Raw genomic sequence first — 18,885 nt, forward strand, 5'->3', positions numbered from 1 at the left:
AAAATTAAGAGTGAATGTCTTTCTCAGTGCAGATAAGATGGTCCAGTGAGAGTAGAGGGTTGAGGGGATCACCGTTAAGCTCTTCAGAGTTTCTTGGACTCTATTTCACTTGGAGCATCAGGGATTGAAATGCTCTTAGTTATATTTTACCATTCAAACTTTTTTGTGTTTCCCTTTCAAGATACTCAAATCCCTAAGCCCTTGAACTTCTAATTGCTGTAAGACTTAGTCTGGTTGCTATAGTAACACTATGGAAATTATCTCTTGTTGTCTTCAATTCAATAGGTTGCAATCTAAAGGTCTGTAGCTCTCGAAGCAGAGAACACAGACAATGTTGGAAATTAGAGATGACATAACCACATCTATAGAAGATAATTTAATTAGCACAAACTTTATTTATATAATTTTATATAATTAATTATAAAATTAATGTGAAGTAGATAATCTTACAGAAAATATAAGCTTATAATATGGAATCAAGAGTAGGTAGAGAAACTGACTAGTCTACTGCTGCTGCTGCTGCTAAGCCGCTTCAGTCGTGTTCGATTCTGTGCAACCCCATAGACGGCAGCCCACCAGGCTCCTCCGTCCATGGGATTCTCCAGGCAAGAGTACTGGAGTGGGGTGCCATTGCCTTCATCTAAGAAATAGAAAAGTTAGTCAAAGATCTACTTCTTAAAAAAAAAAAAAAAAGATAACAGACCCAGAAGAGTTTGAGAGAATTCTACCAAACGATTGAAGAACAGGTAATTCTTTTGTTGTGTAAATAGTCCAGGGCAAAGAAAGGAATAAAAAGCTTCCTATTTCATTCTGAGACCAACATAATCCTGATAACCAAAATGGAAAGTACTGCTTTCTCCCCAAAACCCACAGGAAACTAATGCCACTTATGTACATAGAAACAAATATCCCAAATATTAGCACAGAACATGACAGTATATTAAAGGACTATCACATTAAGACCAAGAGAGTTTATTCTAGAAATACACAACTATTTCAACATTATGAACTCTATTAATACAAATCACCATACTGATTAAAGACATAGAAACCATATGATCATCTGACGTTGAAAAAGGAACTTGATAAAATTGAATACTATTTCTATTAAAATGCTTTAGAGAGCTAATGGGAGGGGAAAACTTCCTTATAGAGAATTTATCACAACCTTAGAGCAAGCATCATCCTAATAGACATTCAAAGCAAGCATCCCCTTGAAAGAATGAGATAAGAATACCTACTTCCACCATAACTATTTATCATTGTATTTGAGGCTTTCGTCAACACACTAAATCAGGGAAGAAAGACATAAATACAAGTAAATGGAAAGGTTGAAACAAAACTATTTCAGAGGTTATGGTTAAACTAGTAGAACAAACAAGGAAATTTAGTACCAATATGTGATCAACATTTGTAAAATTAATAGCTTCTAACACTAACTTATTAGATAATGTTAGAGGAAAGGGATCCATTCATTATAGCAACAAAACCATTGCATCACTTAGAAATAAACCTGATAAAAATGTTAAAGACTTACATGGGAAAACAATAACAATGAAACAAAATGAAATAAAAGATTTAAATAACTGAAAAAGCAGACCATATTCCTGATAGGAAGAATCAGTGTTTAAAGATAAGATTTCTCAATCAATATAGGTGATTCTTATCTTCTTTATGTTTATAGTATGTATTTTCTGATTTTTCTATAATTGTTACAAATTACCTGTAAAATAAAAATGAAAATACATGCATACATGAAAATGAAAAACAAATATACACACAAAGAATTCTCAATCAAAAATTAAATATAGCCTCAATCAAAATCTCTACAAGGTTTTTAAATGGAATTTGACAAGTTGATTATAAAAGTTTATATGAAACACTGAAATTGCACTTAATACAGTGAAATGCTTACACTAAGAGCATGTGAAAACTAATACCAACCAATGGCATTGCCTCTTCAAACCTTGCTTCTCATGCTTACACAGAAAAAGCTATTAGAAGGGGGATGGCAGATAGAAGTGCCGACACTATTTAAATCATTTCTCTTCTCTCTCTCATACCTAGATTATTTCTCTTCTTCTCTCTCTCTCTCTCTCTCTCTCGTACCTAGCTCTACTTTCTTTTGTTCAAAGACCCTGTGAGTTCTCTAAATTAAATGCAATATATAATGTGACTCCTTTGCGTTTTGATACATTTTCTTCAAAAATGCAAGCTAGAAGAATTTTGCAAATTTTCACATCAATCTCTTTGCATTTTACATTTAAACCTCCAACTGAGTACATTTTTAATACAAGATCACTTAGAATTAAAGCAGATAATTACCATTTCTCCTCTGAGTGTCAAAAATTCACAGAAATGTGGTCTGGCAATTTTGTGTCAGCTAGAAAACAGAAAATACAAACAAAAAGAAAACAAAACATTTTGACACAAACCCTGCTGTTTTACAAAATTGGAAAACTTCATTACATGTTTAAAATCTAATTTTGAAATATATTTGGTCCTGCCTATTTCCCTAGATTACTGTACTTTTCCACTTTTAAATTTAATAGTTACTTTATGTTTTCTGATAGCTCTTTCTAGTGTTTTTGTTTTGTTGCCACATCTTTTTTGATGAGTTTTCTTATTTTTTTTACAAATTTTATTTATGTAGGAATTTGGATACAGTCGGGGTAAGAAGAGATTCTCTGTTCTTTTTTTCTTTGCCTAAACTAGGTCTTTGTTGCATTTGCATGGGCTTTCTCTAGTTGTGGCGAGTGAGGGCCTCTCATTATTGTGGTGCTAGGACTTCTCGTTATGGTGGCTTCTGTTGCTGGGGAGCACAGGCTCTGGGCAAGCAAGCTCAATAGTTGTGGCTCCTGGGCTCTGGAGCACATGGGCTTTGTTGTTCCGCAGCATGTGGAATCTTCCTGGACCAGGGATGGAGCCCATGTCCCCTGCATTAGCAGGCGGATTCCTAACTGTGCCACCAGTGAAGGCCCTAACTACTTTTTAAAAGTTGCTTTTCCTCCAAAGTTCTCAGTTTCCTTCTGTTATTAGGCAACAGGTACTCTTTGAACAAGCCCAAGCTTCAATTATCTCCCACATGCTAATCAACTTTCAAATCTAAAATTCTGTACCAGTAATCCTTTCCCTCAAATTCCAAACCAACTAGGTATCCACCAGGGCAACCCATGGATCCTTCTTTAATGTATTAAATCAATAATATTCTCCTTGTTCCCTGAAAGCGTCTTCTTCCTTCCTGCCTTTCCTTTTTCGGAGCTGCATCACCATCTCCACAGTGAATATTGTATTCGTTCTTACAGTTTCTATTGAACACCTGCTGCATACCAACCACTGTTCTTGATATTTTAGACCACAGTACCAAAACAAAGATTCCAGTCCTCATGGAGCTTACATCCTAGTGAGAGAATACAGACAAGAAATTGAAGAAGGGATATCATATGTGAAAGGCAGGAAAAAAATAAATCAGAGTAAGTGGGATTTGAGGAAATATTACTGAACCAAACTTGGGTCCACTAGCCCACATGCAGGAAAGCCTATCTACTGACATATGCTGAAGGAATGTACAGCATTTATTGTAATGGTGCCAGACAAAGAGAACTGGTGGCTCATGTTCAAAACCCTCAAACTCTCCAAAGGATTTCAGCAAAGCATTTTTACACGCAAGGTGAGAGAGGCTGGTCCCAGGGAGTGTAATCAACTCATGCACAATTCTGATTGGTTGATGATGAGATAACAAGGAGTTGTCACAGAGGTCAACATTATCAGTCCTGAGTAGGTACAATGTAGTCCAATAGGTCTGGGGGATACATTCTCATGATCACAAGTAATTAATTTCTTCCATGGAGTAGTGCTTTTAGCATCTGAAGAAACTCAGGAAATATGTGTCAGATACTATCATTTAGGAACTTCAGAGAGGAGCTAAAGCAGAGATATGGGGGAGGGATCTGTCCCAGAAAGGCCCCATAGGGTCCTTCTTAGTTACAGAGATGCTATTTCAAATCCAGTTATCACGGTAAACCTCACTGGTGTGATTTGAAGGAAGTTAAGGAAGAAAGGACTTGAGTTTTGAGCAAAGATTTGAAGGAGTTAAGGGAGTTAGCATGTGGCTGCTTAAAGGAAGACTGTCCCTGACTGAAAAAGAGTCCAAATGCCCAGGGCAGAAACATTGCCTTGTTTGTTTGAGAAGAGCAATTGTGTCTGAAACAGTGAATAGGGGAGGGTGAGGGAGGAGAGAGAGAGGGGAGAGACAGAGGAGATAAAGCCAGAGAGAAGATGGACACTCAGCCCATGTGAGGCCCTAAGGACTATTGTAAGGACACTGGTCATTGCAGGGCTTTGAACTGAGACATTTTGTAATCTTATTTCTGTTTTAAAAGTCTACTTTGTTCTTTTGAAGTGAGACTGTAAGGGGAAAGGACAAACACTACCAGCCAGTTAGTAGGCTATTACTGCAGTCCAGCTAAGAGCTAGTGTGGCTTGGACTGCCAACTCCCCTCTTAACCAAGCTCTGAACCTCAGTGAAATCCTCTAGTCAGGCTTTTCTCCTGCTTCCTCAGCCATCTCCCCGCCAACTTCCAAGACACACACACCTAAATTCTCTTTCCCAATATTAGACACTGCCCTTGACCCCACTACCATGGCCTCCATTTAAACTTGTCTGGACTATATAAATGGCCTCCCTGCCTCCAGCTTATCCCTTCTTCTAGTCTATTCTATTGGCATGGGTATCCTGATTACAGGAAATCTTCATATGGGAGGCACAATGAGTGTGTGCCTCAGAATTCACTGAGTTTGTGACCTTGATGAGAAAAGAACATTTTAATTTTTGCTAACATTTAACTGTGGGGTCGCTAAGAGTTGGACACGACTGAGCGACTTCACTTTCACTTTTTACTTTCATGCATTGGAGAAGGAAATGGCAACCCACTCCAGTGTTCTTGCCTGGAGAATCCCAGGGACGGCGGAGCCTGGTGGGCTGCCGCCTATGGGGTTGCACAGAGTCGGACTTGACTGAAGCGACTTAGCAGCAGCAGCAGTATTTCTTTCACTTATGAAGGTAGGCAACAAACTATAGTAATGGTAGAACCTACAATTGTCAACAGAAATTATAGATATTTACATATCCCATTAAAGTTGAAACATTTCAAGATATCACTTATAGCCATGACTACTTTGAAATTATGATAATCATTAGAGCTACCACTAGATCTTTTTATGCACCAATAATGGAGCAAACATCATAATTAAGAAATGCTCTGTATTTCAAGATTATTGGATTCCTTTAAATTGTTATGTAGTTTAATTTATACATTTTAAATTATTATTTTTAGGGATTCACAGGCAGACTTCCAAAGGGATTCAAGGCCAGAAAAAATTAAAAAGATTAAAATTATAGCTCTAATTATATCATAATTCCATTTGCTTATAAATAAATTTGCTTGCAAGTCACAAAATAGAAGATATTTGCAATACACACATCTGACAAAGGATTCAGAACCACCTTTAAAGAAAAAAGATTTCTATAAAGCAATAAGAAAAAAGGCAATGAATTCAATAAAAATATTGGGTAAAAGACTTGAATAGGAACTTGGAAAATGAGGATATCTAACTGGGTGATAAACAAAAATAAAACTTAACAGGACTCATCAGAGTCCTGTTATATGACTCATCAGAGAAATGCAAATTAAAACCACAATGAGATTACCAGGGGAGAAGTGTGGTGGGGAGGAATAGATTGGAAGTTTGTGATTGACATGTATGCACTGTTAAATTTAAAATAGGCCACAAAGAGCTACTGTATAGCACAAATCTAAATGGGAAAGAATAGATACTTGCATACATATAATTGAATCAGTTTGCTGTATACCTGAAACTAACACAACACCTGGAACTAACATAACATTGTTAATCAACTATAAGTGAGTGAGTGAAAGTCACTCAGTCGTGTCCGACTCTTTGCAACCCCATGGACTATACAGTCCATGGAATTCTCCAGGCCAGAATACTGGAGTGGGTAGCCTTTCCCTTCTCCAGGGGATCTTCCCAACCCAGGGATGGAACCCAGGTCTCCAGCACTGTGGGCGGATTCTTCACCAGCTGAGCCACAAGGGAAACCCAAGAATACTGAAGTGGGTAACCAATCCCTTCTGCAGTGGATATTCCCAACCCAGGAATTGAATCAGGGTCTCCTGCATTGCAGTCAGATTCTTTACCAACTGAGCTATCAGGGAAGCCTGATCAATCAACTATATTCCGATTAAAAAGCAAACAAACAAACAAACAAAACCCCAATGAGAGACCACTATTCCCTTCCCAGAAAGGCTAAGATTTAGAACACTGACAATATCAAGTGTTTTCAAAGATTAAATCTCATATTTTGTCAGTGGGAGCTGCAAAGTAATGCAATCTCTTTGGAAAATCATTTGTTCGTTTCTATTAAATATACATTGGCTTTAGGATACAACAATTCCATTTTTTAATCCTCCAGAGAAATGAATGCATATGCGTTCATATGCCCTCTAATCTGTACACTATATTCATAGCAGCTTTATTCATAATATCTAAAAGATGAAACAACACAAATACTCATCACACAAACAGATAAATAAATTATGGTAATTTATATAATGGAATTATATAATATTTTATATTATATAACTACAAATCAATTTTTTTAAAAAGGCTCCAACACAAGGTAGAGAAATCTCAGGTGCAGTATTGCATGAAAGATGCCAGACACAAAAAAGTTCTAGTGTGTGATTCAATTTATATACAGTTTGTGTGTTTATGCTCAATCACATCCAACTCTTGGACAGCCTATGGACTGTAGCCCACCAGGCTCCTCTGTCTATTCGATTCTCCAAGTGAGGCTACTGGCATGGGTTGCCTTGCCCTCCTCCAGGGGATCTTGCCAACCCAGGAATCAAACCCATGTCTCTTATGTCTTCTGCATTGGCAGGTGGGTTCTTTACCACTAGCGCCACCTGGGAAACCATATACAGTTTAAGAAAAGGCAAAACTAAAAGATGTATTTAGAAGTCAGAATAGTGATTAACCCTTCAAGGGAAAGAATGAAAAGTGCACAAAACAATCTCATAGGGTACAGGAAATGTTATATTGTTTTCCCTCAATGGTGGTTATTTAGATGTGCACAAATGTTAAAAAGAAACTACATGCTTAAGATTGTGTACTTCATGCACTTACTGTGTGAACGTTATTACTCACTAGGTGAAATAAAGCTGGTCAAATCTGCAGAAGTGGTAGTGTTTCAGGAAACTCAAACCATGGCAAAACCATTTGGAAAATGGTTTTAATTTAGTCCAAAACAAACTGCCAGTTGACCCAGTGGAAAAAATAAGAAAGTTATTCTTGGATGAGTAAAGAGGAGAATGAAAATAGAAGTATTTTGAAAGCAAAAGCACACCACACAAATGCACTGTTAACACAACATGCCCCAGCCTTGGATCAATGAGGATGTGGGTTAAGCAATGGCTCAGAAATCAAATCACTCAACACAGTGACAATGTTGGCCTCCAAGCTATTAAAACATATGCTGTTTTGTTTAGTTTAACTTTTTATTGAGATATAATTAACACATAACATTGGATAAGCTTAAGGTGTAGAAGGTGTTGATTTGACACATTTAAATACTGCAATATGATGACCACCTTACCATACTAGTGGAGAAGGCAATGGCACCCCACTCCAGTACTCTTGCCTGGAAAATCCCATGGATGGAGGAGCCTGGTGGGCTGCAGTCCATGAGGTCGCTAAGAGTCAGACACGACTGAGTGACTTCACTTTGACTTTTTACTTTCATACATTGGAGAAGGAAATGCCAACCCACTCCAGTGTTCTTGTCTGGAGAATCCTAGGGACAGGGGAGCCTGGTGGGCTGCCATCTATGGGGTTGCACAGAGTCAGACACAACTGAAGCGACTTAGCAGCAGTAGCAATTACCATACTAGCACCTCTGTCATTTCTGCTTCCTTTTTCCTCTCTCTTCTTTCTTGTCTGTGGCTTCACACAGATAGCACCTAGGATTGAAGAATATTTTATTCCTTTTGCAGTGAGGCATGAGATGGGTAAATGTCTTTGAGGGAGATCATTTGGCTAGGGAAAATGGAACTCAGAGTACAATCTCCAAGGCCCACAACACTCCCACATCCTTGTTAAGTGCACTCAGCCATCCTGGATGGGCCCTCCAATGTGACCTTCAAATCCTTCCAGTCCTACCTCTGGCCTGCCACTGTCTTTTACGGCCCCTGATGTTCCTCTAAGACTGACTAGTCTTCTTGCCTCAGATGTCCTCTCCAGCCCCAGTTTCACTTTCTAACCCCCAGAGTGATTACCCGCTAAGCAGGTCTGATCATGTCATTCCCCTTAAGTGGTTCCCTTTGTCTCAGAATAAAATTGAAACTGTCTGATGGAGAAGGAAATGGTAACCCACTCCAGTACTCTTGCCTGGAAAATCCCATGGATGGAGGAGCCTGGTAGGCTACAGTCCATGGGGTCTCGAAGAGTCAGACACAACTGGGCGACTTCACTTTCACTTTTCACTTTCATGCATTGGAGAAGGAAATGGCAACCCACTCCAGTATTCTTGCCTGGAGAATCCCAGGTACAGAGGAGCCTGGTGGGCTGCCATCTATGGGGTCTCACAGAGTCGGACACAACTGAAGAGACTTAGCAGCAGCAGCAGCAACAGATGGTAAGCAAGACCTTTTACCATCTGTCCCTGTATATCTCCCTCTCCAGCTTCATCTCCAGTAGCATACTGTGATATCAAGAGGGAATGTCCCCAGATTAGCCTTCAGAGGATCATCATGACCCAGGATTCTAGGGGTGTCTTACTTTTGACCTTACTATAGCATTTGGGTTTAGTATCTGTGAGAATCTGAAGGATGCTGGCCACAGCACCAATTCTGTTATTTGCCTTCTGGCCTTGGAATGCTAGAACTGTCAGCACTAGAGTGAGGTTTCCAAACCTGAAAGAAATTAAAACTAGTCATGGGGGGGCTCCCTGGACATAGCCCCATTTTCCTTAACACTCAGAATATGTATGGGTGTAGCATCAAGCACTTTATTCTCAATGTACAAATCCTTTAGAATCTAAAGTGTAGATTCTTAGTATGGAATTAGATTAACCACCGGTAGGGGAAGAAGTCTCCTTCTTTTAATTTCACAGGGACAACACTGCGATCTTCTTAGTGGAGCTTTGCCAAACTAAAATCTATTCACATCCAAATTATGTTAAACAATAGATCCCTCAAGAGAAACTGGAAAATATGAGTAATACAAATTAATATCAGTGAGTAAAATGTCCAAACCTAGATAGATATTGCCTCTGCAGCACTAGGTTTGTAAGCCTGTAATATATAATCCATAGTGTTGTTGTTGTTCAGTTGCTAAGTCCTGTCCAACTCTTTGTGAAGCCATGGACTGTAGCCTGCCAGGCTCCTCTATCCTCCACTATTTCCTGGAGTTTGCTCAAATTCATGTCCATCGAGACAGTGATGCTATCTAATCATGTCATATCCTCTGCTGCATTCTCCTTTTGCCTTCAATAATCCATAGTGCAGGGGTTCAAAACTAGCATCTAAGAATCAGCTTCATGGAATCTCTGCCCTCTCCTCCTACATGAAAAAATTTTGAGCTTATGTATTTTGGGAGACATGGAGTCCATGGCTTTCAGATTCTTAAAGGGATCCAAGATTCATTCATCTGTCTGTTTATCTATTTATCTAAGATTCATTCATCTGTCTGTTTATCTATTTATCTATCTGCCATGACACGTGCCTTGCAGGATCTCAGTTCCCCAACCCAGGACTAAACTTTTCACTGCCTTTGCCAGCGAAAGCACAGAGTCCTAACCACTGGATCACCAGGGAATTCCCCAAAGTCTCCTTAAATAAACAAAAAAGACTTAAAGTGATTAGGCTTATTATTTATATTGAGGAGTGACTGCACTTCATATTGACCCAGAGCAGACCCAAGGAAGAGACATCCAGGAAATCTGAATGCTGCAGACCAAGATGCTTAACAATTCCCGAACACAATTAAAGCTACTCAAGTAGTGTGTTACTACTGTTTTTAAATTGCTTCTTTCCTTTATTGGAAAAAAGGCAAGATAGACTTCTTGCTTTTTAATGTCTCATGGAACTAATCTCTGGTTCAATTTTTAAATATACTTACCTAAAACATATCCTATTTAACAAATGAAAACTTACGAAAACAAAAGGAAAGATACCTCTTGCTCATGGTTAGAATATCTAATCATCATCAAAGTATGTTTTCCCTCTGTTAATTCATAAATTAAACATGATCCCAATAAAATTACTAATAAACATTTTTCCCCCTAGAGCTAGACTGGTTGATATTAAAGTCCATGTAGAAAAATAAACACATGACAATAACCAGAAAATCTGAACAGGGAGCTCTGCTGTGGTGGGGGAAAGAGAAGAGACGTGTCTGGCCAGATAATACAAAAAAGCCTCTATTCTTTAAACAACATGGTGCTGGTAAATCCAGAATAATACCAAGTATGTACAGAAATGGGTTTCCCTTGTGGCTCAGTGGTAAAGAATCTGCCTGTCAGTGCAGGAGACAAGGGTTTGATCCCTGTATGGGGGAGATCCCCTGGAAAAAGAAATGGCAACCCATTCCAATATTCTTGCCTAAGAAATCTTATGGACAGAGAACCTGGTGAGCTACAGTCTATGGAGTCATCCATGAAAGAGTCAGACATTCTGAATGACTAAACTACAACAGCAACAACTTGTGGACATATAATGTATGATAAGGTGATTTTTCAAATCACTGGGACCAAAAAAAAAAAAATGGGCTTTTGATATTTCAGTACCACTTTCTTCACACCACAGACAGAATAAACTTTAAATGGATCCGGAATCTGAATATAAAAAGGGAAACCAGAGTAATACTGGAAGAAAACATGGGTGAATTTCTCTGTAATATGCATAGAGGGTAGACTTCTAATTGTGATTCAAAATCCAGATGCAATTAAAGACAAATATACTTGACTACATAAAAATTTTAAAATTTTACATAGAATCACCCTAAGAAAAATTAAATTACAAATTACAAGCTGGGAAAGAATATTTGTAGCATATATAAAAGAAAGGCCTAATGTTCCCCAAAGACAACGAACTTTAAGAATAAATAAGATTAAAAATATTACAAAAAATTAGCCAAATGAATGGACAATCACAAAAGATAGAAAATGGCATTTGAAAGATGCTCAGTTTCACTCACAACAAGCCATTTTTCTTCCCCTTGGGTAAACACCCAAGGAAGACAAAAATATATGTCCATGCAAAGCTTTGTACACAAAAGTTCATGGCAATTTTAATCATGGTAATTCCATACTGGAAAAACCCAATGTCCATTTTCATATGAATAGATAAACAGCTTTCCTTTTGTTACTTATTCCTAACTTCATCCCATTTGTAGTCAAAGAAGATACTTTGTATGATATCTTAATTTTAAATCCATAGAGACTTGAGTTGTGGCCTCACCTGTATTCTACTCTGTAACGTATCTGTGTACACATAAGAGTGTGTGTTCTGCTATTGCTGGGTAATATTCTATATAAGCTTGTTAGATTGAGTTGACTTATTGTGCTTTTAAATCCTCTATGTCTTAAGGACAGGAAAGTAATGGATGAAGAATTGGAAGTGGAGGAGAGATGGAAGGAGTATGACTGGAGAGCGAGCATGGGTGGAGGCAGTATGACTGAACAGGTGGAGTATTTGGAGAAAGGAAGTAACTTTGTGGCTTGTCATGGTTAAATTTTATTTGGTGTTGTTACGATTAATAATATAATGCAGTTAGCATAAGTCTGGTTCAAAGTAGAAATCTGATAAACATAACATTTTGTATTTTCTTTTAAGTTGATACGAGGACTTCTTTACATAGTGAATGTGGTTCACCTAATTTGTCACATTATGCTGGTTGATGCTGAGGATGCAGTGGTAAGAGACACCCAGGCCCTTCTCTCATGGTGTTCATCATCCAGTAAGAAAACAGATCTTGTCCCCAGATAGTGATGACCCAGGGTGGGCAGAACAGTATCGGGGAGCACAGGAGGGTGAAACTGGAAAAAAGCCTCACACACATAGAGAGAACGGCACAGTGTGGTAATTTACACTAATTTACACTAATTTACCCACTCACCAGATTCAGAATGTGCAAGACTTTGACACCAGAAGCACAGGTTACAAAAGAAAAACAGACAAATCGATGTTATGAAAATTTAAAAAATGTTATGTATCCAAACACACTACACACAGAATAAAAAGGCAACCTACAGAGTAGGAGAAAATATTTGTAAATCACATATCTGGTAAGGGATTAATATCCCAAATATACAGAAACCCCCTAAAACTCAGCAAGAAAAAAAACAAACATCCAAACAACCCAAGTCAAAAGTGGGCAAAGACCTGAATGGACATTTCTCCAAAGAAGACTTGCAAATGGCCGATAAGCACATGAAAAGATGCCCAACATCACAAATAAGTAGGGAAATGCAAATCAAAACTACAATGCGATACCACCTCATACCCATTAGGATGGCTGCTATCAAAGAAAGAGAAAACAACAGGTGTTCATGGGGATGTGGAAAAATTGAAACTTTGTGCACTGTTGGTGGGAATGTGAAATGGAATAGTCAGTGTGAAAAACAATATGGCAGTTCCTCAAACAATTAAAAATAGACTTATCATATGATTCAGGAATTCCACTTCTGGGTGTATACTCAAGAGAACTGAAAGCAGGGTTTGGAAAATATATTTGTATCCTCATGTTCATAGCAGTATTAGTCATAGCTAAAACTTGAAAGCAATCCAGTGTCCATCAATGGGTGAATACATATGGAAAATTTGGTATGTATAAATTATATTCACACATACACAGACACACTAAAATGTTATTCAGCCTTAAAAGCGAAAGAAAGTCTCCAATATGAGACTACACGGATGAACTTTGAGGACATTCTGATAGTCATAGAAAAATAAATACCATATGATTCCACTGAGAGTACTTATAGTAGATGAAATCATAAAGTCATAAAGACAGAGAGAATTAGTGGTAGTTGCCAAGGGCTCAGGGGAGGGGAGAAGGGTGTTATTGTTTAGTGGGTATAGGGTTTCAGTTTTACAAGATGAAAGAGTTATGGGGATGGATGATGGTGACTGTTGCATAACAATGTGAATATATTTAATACCACTGGACTACAACTTTAAAGTGGTTAAGATGGTAAATTTTATATATATTTTACCACAATTTTTTAAAAAAGGAAAACCTGCTGAACTGTATACTTCAAAAGGGCAAATTATATATGGCATGTGAATTACATTACTAAAGCTGTAAACAAACAAACATTGGCATAGAAAGGAAAACTCTGTCTTACAACAAATGTCATTTAATAAATGTAGAGTCAGTGTGGTGTAATTAGGAAATTACCATTTTGTAACCATGATGAAAAAGAAAGGATGCTAAAAGTAGGGGAGAATTTAACGAGAAGCAGAGCATTTGCATGGTCTCATTGTCTCCGAAGATTGTTGTTTGGCTGAAGGGTATAAGCAATAAATACATAGTGAGGAAATAAACAATGACTGGGTGGTTGAAATTAACAGCACCTAATACATGCTGACAGATATCATGTGTCTCCAGATAGGATAGTCTGAGGAGAACAAAATCACCCAGGAATGATCCACTGCGGATGCATAATTTCAACCTAATTCTAGTGAGGAAACACTAGGTAAACCAGTTGAAGAACATAAAACATAATTGCCCTACAGTCTTCAAAAAGGCCAGTGCCTTGAAAGACATGGACAGACCAAAGAACTACTCCACATTAAGGGAGACTATAGACATGATATGATCATATATGATAAAGGAAATATTATTTGGATAATTGACAAAGCTGGAATATAGACTATAGATTAGATTCAATTAGTTTATCAGTATTAAAATTCTGGAACTTATTAATGATATTGTACTTATGTAAAAGAATATCTTTGTTCTTAGGAAATATATGCTGAAGGCCCATGAGATTTGCTACTTGCTCTCAAATGAGTAAAAAAAACACTGTAAAATAGTGGTGAGGTTTTGTGAGGGAGAGGAAAAGAAAGAATGATAAAACAAATGTGGCAATAAGGTTGAAAAATCAGTAAATTTGGGTATAGAGTATACAGTATCTTACAATGTTTCAATAAATAGAGAAGTTTCATAAAAGTCTGCTAGATATTGTTAAATTCATTTGTCTTTCATATGTGAGCCCCTGCGAGAAGTTTTTTAAATGAATTTTTTTTAGAGTATAGTTACTTTACAATGTTGTGTTCATTTCTGCCGTACAGCAAAGTGAATCAGTTATACATATACATATATCCATTCCTTTTTAGTGGAATAGGAAATGGCAACCCGTTCCAGTATTCTTGCCTAGAAAATTCTACAGACAGAGGAGCCTGGTGGGCTACAGTCCAAGGAGTTGCAAAGAGTCGGACTCGACTGAGCACGCATGCACTTACTTTTCTTTAGATTCTGTTCCCATACAGGCCATTCAGTTCAGTCCTTAGTCGTGTCCGACTCTCTGTGACCCAATGGACTGCAGCACGCCAGGCTTCCCTGCCCATCATCAGCTCTCAGAACTTGCTCAAACTCATGTCCATCAAGTCAGTGATGCCATCCAACTATCTCATCCTCTGTTGTCCCCTTCTCCTCCTGCCTTCAATCTTTCCCAGCATCAGGGTCTTTTCTAACGAGTCAGTTTTTTGATTCTTTTTCTCTTGGTTTTCCTGATTTTGCTTTATCATGAAGCTGATCAAGAGTCAAATTAGTCATTACAGAGTACTGAATAGAATTTCCTGTGCTGAACAGCAGGTTCTTATTCTTCACCTATTTTATACATAGTAGTGTGTATATGAGATCGGGATTGACATTTATACCTAAGAGCAGTTTTGCTTTGAAAAGCCAGGAAAATCCTAGTTTTATCAGTACACTAGCTCTTTGTTACAGAAACCTTATCAACAGAGGGTGGAACCAGAGGAGGCTTAGGGATGTTTTCTGAATCTTCAAGAAAGGAGTCAGAAAGACAAAGACAAGTCCCATATTAAATCACTTATATGTAGAATCTTATAAAAGACACAAATGAACATAACTATGAAACAGAAACAGACTCATGGACATGGAGAGCAGACTTCTGGTTGCCAAGGGGAAAGGCGTTGAGGGAAGGAGGGGATGGGAGGTTGAGGTTAGCAGATGTAAGTAATTACACATGAAATGGATAAGCAACTAGGTCCTACTTTATAGAACAGAGAACTATATTTAATATCCTATGATAAACCATAATGGAAAAGAATATAAAAAATGAATATATAGCTGAATCTCTTTGCTGTCCAGCAGAAATTAACACAACATTGTAAATCAACTGCTGCTGCTGCTAAGTCGCTCCAGTCGTGTCCGACTCTGTGCGACCCCATAGACGGCAGCCCACCAGGCTCCCCCATCCCTGGGATTCTCCAGATAAGAACACTGGAGTGGGTTGCCATTTCCTTCTCCAATGCATGAAAGTGAAAAGTGAAAGTGAAGTTGCTCAGTCGTGTCCGACTCTTTGCGACCGCATGGACTGCAGCCCACCAGGCTCCTCCATCCATGGGATTTTCCAGGCAAGAGTACTGGAGTGGGGTGCCATCGCCTTCTCCATGTAAATCAACTACATTTGAAAAAAAAAATTTTTTTTAATGGAGTGTAGTTATCCTGTGGAAATTCTTGTGATTGTTAATTTAGGACAGTAGTCAATAGGAGAAAATGAAAAATGAAGAAAATGAAGGGAAGGCTAATCCCTCTTAGTTCTGTTCAGCAGCTCTACAAGCAGAACAGCTTACCCCTTCCAGAACCTTCTCCTCTCATGTACATGCCCCAACCTGCCTCTTCTCAATAGAAAATGGAGGGAAGAGAGGTAGGGGACTTTCAGTTTCAAACGTGAACCAAGAACGTTTTCAGAATGACTTGATGGTAAAGGCCTCTTCCTGATTCCCACTCCTCACCCAAAATAAACTTCTTACCTGAGTCTTAATCCTTTAAACAAAGCAAATCTCTTTGCAATAAAGTCTTCAAATGCATATAACTGGCCAGAGTAACACAGATATGGAAATGCATTCATGCTCCAGTGTAATCAGCGAATGAATCAGTACAATCCACGACTGTAAAGGACTAAGAAAATTAGAAATAGATTTGTTTTGGAAAAGAGAGGCACTGAGAAAAAGAAATAAATAAATTCCTGAGATTTAAATAAAGGGGAGAAACAGGAGAAGAGAGATCTTCTCTACCTTTATAATTTGCTGGAAAGTTAATCCTGGGCTTCCCAGGAACCAAAACACTCGACAGTCATTGCTATTAAGCTGCAGGACACTATCTTTCCTGCTTCTAAGATGTATGAAGCTTGCTTATCAGTCTGACTTCATAACAGATCTTGGGTTTGGAGGATATTCTGGATCAAGACATGGGTGTTAAGGCACTTTTCTTTGCCTCTATTTTAAAGTCTGTAAAGTGGGAATAGTTATATTTGTAAAATTGGCCTCACAAAATTGTTGGGACTGAAGAGAGTTTCTGTTAAACTGCTTTAGGAAAGAAAGAATATAGCCCCAATTAGAATTGTATCATTTTTTTTTTGTATTCTAATTGGTCTGAACAAATTCTTCTCTAGCCTCCTACCTTAACCCTTAGGTCATTCACCCCCATAATATCCATTGTTCACAGATAGCAAATTGTTTCACTAACATGATGGGAGACTTCTCCCTTCCTCCCTGGTAAAATGAGGCTTCTTAGTTGACCAGTGGTCACAACCTCAAATCCTCCAGGGCCCAACCAGGTACCACAATTCCTGAGGCTGACTGCTATGAGTGAACATTAAGGAGCGGTGGGGGCTGGGCTAGCTGAAATAGAGGGCCCTGCCTGAACCCCTTCACGTACAAAACATGCCCAGGCAAGAGGGTCAGTTTTGCCCCCTCTAGATTAGAGGATGTCTAAATTCCCTTTTAGCTCTTAAACCTCATGATTGATCATCCTGAAACTTCACATTTAGCCTGGTAACTGACCTGGAGCTCCTCTCCCAGTACTTATTAACCTGCATGGCTCTTGCTGGTCATCTATCATTGCAAAACCATGGGCCTTTGCGTAGTAGACCGGTTACTATTGAATGAGAAGTTCACATAAAATGTTTCATGTATTTGAGGTACTTTGCCCCAAAGCTCGAATTTAGCTGTCTCTCATAAAGGTCCAAGGTACTTGTTATAAAATGACAAGTAACAGATTATTTTTCACGTTAACTTTTTTTTCATTTGGCTCTGCCACCTGGCATGTGGAATCTTATTTCCCTGATCAGGAATCAAACCCAAGTTCCCTGCATTGAAAGGTGGAGTCTTAACCACTGGACCACCAGGGAAGTCCCAACACATGGACATTTTAACATGAAATGTATACAAATCCCTTTTACCCTGACCCTAATTTCCTCTTTATCTCCTTTGAATATTCCAAATAACTCTAACCTCATCTGACTACAAATCCCTTCACTTTGCATGGTCTCTTTATCCTCATCACTCCCACCACAATCCCCCATCTCTTATCTTTTTACACCCATTCCCCCTTTCTGCTCCTCCCTATTCTCTGGACACTTACTAGGTTTTGTTCACAGAGGCTGGAGTGTTTGCTGCCACAGAAGATAAGATGAGGATCTGGGAGTCTGGAAGAAGGAGCAGCTGCCTAATTCTTCCCTTCAGCTGCAAATAGGCAGAGCGCCAGGCATGTGGGAGAGGGAGGGAGAGCTGTTCATTAGAGAGGCTGGGAATTCTGGCTTGAGAGAGGAGGGGCTCTTGGACCATCACAGCCTGCTAACCTGAAATGGTTTTGTTGCCTAGTTCCTGATATTTCAGCCTGATTCGTTCAAACTACATCTAAAGCAACTCAGGATATACCTTACTGTTGTAATAATAATGACAATTATGCCTCCTCAAGAGCTTATAACGCCAAATTTCTAGTCAGTTAGTTGTATTGCTGGCAGCTGATCCAAAGAAAGGCAGCAGTGAGGTCAGGTGTCCTAAAGTTCAGAGGTCTGATGCGAGAGATTGCAACCTGAGAGATTGCAGCTGTAACTAGGACGTTTCTGTTCCTGTTGGATGTGTTGCTGTTGTTTCAGTCGCTCAGTCGTGTCTGACTCTTTGCGACCCCATGGACTGTAGCCCACCAGGCTTCTCTGCCCATGGGATTTCCAGGGCAAGAATACTGGAGTGGGTTGCCATGCCCTCCTCCAGGGGACCTTCCCGACCCAGGGATCGTACCCAGGGTTCCTGCATTGCAGGCGGATTCTTTGCTGTCTGAGCCACCAGGGAAGCATGTTATTTTAGGTCCATGAAGAACAAGTCTGGGCCAACCGATTCTTTTAATTCTTATTAACAGCTTGCTGTTCTGCAACCCTGGAATCAGTCTCTATTATGGCCTACAAGGTCCTCCCTGCTCTGCCCCTGCCAACATCTCAACTTGATCCCCTACCATGTGACACTCTTCACTATGCCCTAGCTACACTGTGTTCTCAGTGAACCATATCCCATAAATAAGTCAAATGAGTTCTGCCTCAGGACCTTTACACCAGCTATTTCTGCTCCTGGAACATTCATTCCACTGTTCTTTCCTGTACATAAACATCTGGCTCCCTGTGCCCCCCTCTCCCCATTCATTAGACAGCTCATTGAAAAAACAGTCTTTCTAAGGGTTTCCCTTGACTTTCCTCTCATTCACAGGACACTGTTCGGTTTTCTTCATAGTTATTAGCACTACCTGAAATTATTGAGTTTATTTGTTTACTTG

At 39.0% G+C, this 18,885-nt stretch overlaps 1 long non-coding RNA gene across 10 annotated transcripts; it reads right to left on the reverse strand.

Moving 5' to 3' along the window:
- Positions 1 to 387: 387 nt before the first annotated feature.
- On the reverse strand, positions 388 to 18,004 carry LOC147364469 (uncharacterized). 10 transcript variants are annotated; one of them, XR_015134515.1, is made up of 6 exons: positions 17,701 to 17,996; positions 16,089 to 16,236; positions 7,977 to 8,042; positions 2,326 to 2,383; positions 1,242 to 1,288; positions 388 to 640 (listed from the first exon to the last, which is right to left on the reverse strand). It is a non-coding gene; the product is annotated as an uncharacterized LOC147364469 (long non-coding RNA). The 10 variants fall into 10 exon arrangements; XR_015134510.1 differs by having other exon boundaries at positions 7,966 to 8,042; positions 17,701 to 17,993; XR_015134508.1 differs by having other exon boundaries at positions 440 to 640; positions 1,242 to 1,723; positions 7,966 to 8,042; positions 17,701 to 18,004.
- Positions 18,005 to 18,885: the final 881 nt, after the last annotated feature.

The sequence above is a fragment of the Bos grunniens genome, chromosome 10 (genome assembly GCF_055505025.1).
Source record: "Bos grunniens cultivar Pamir isolate PY7600 chromosome 10, Bosgru_T2T1.0, whole genome shotgun sequence".
Taxonomy (NCBI): Eukaryota; Metazoa; Chordata; class Mammalia; order Artiodactyla; family Bovidae; genus Bos; species Bos grunniens.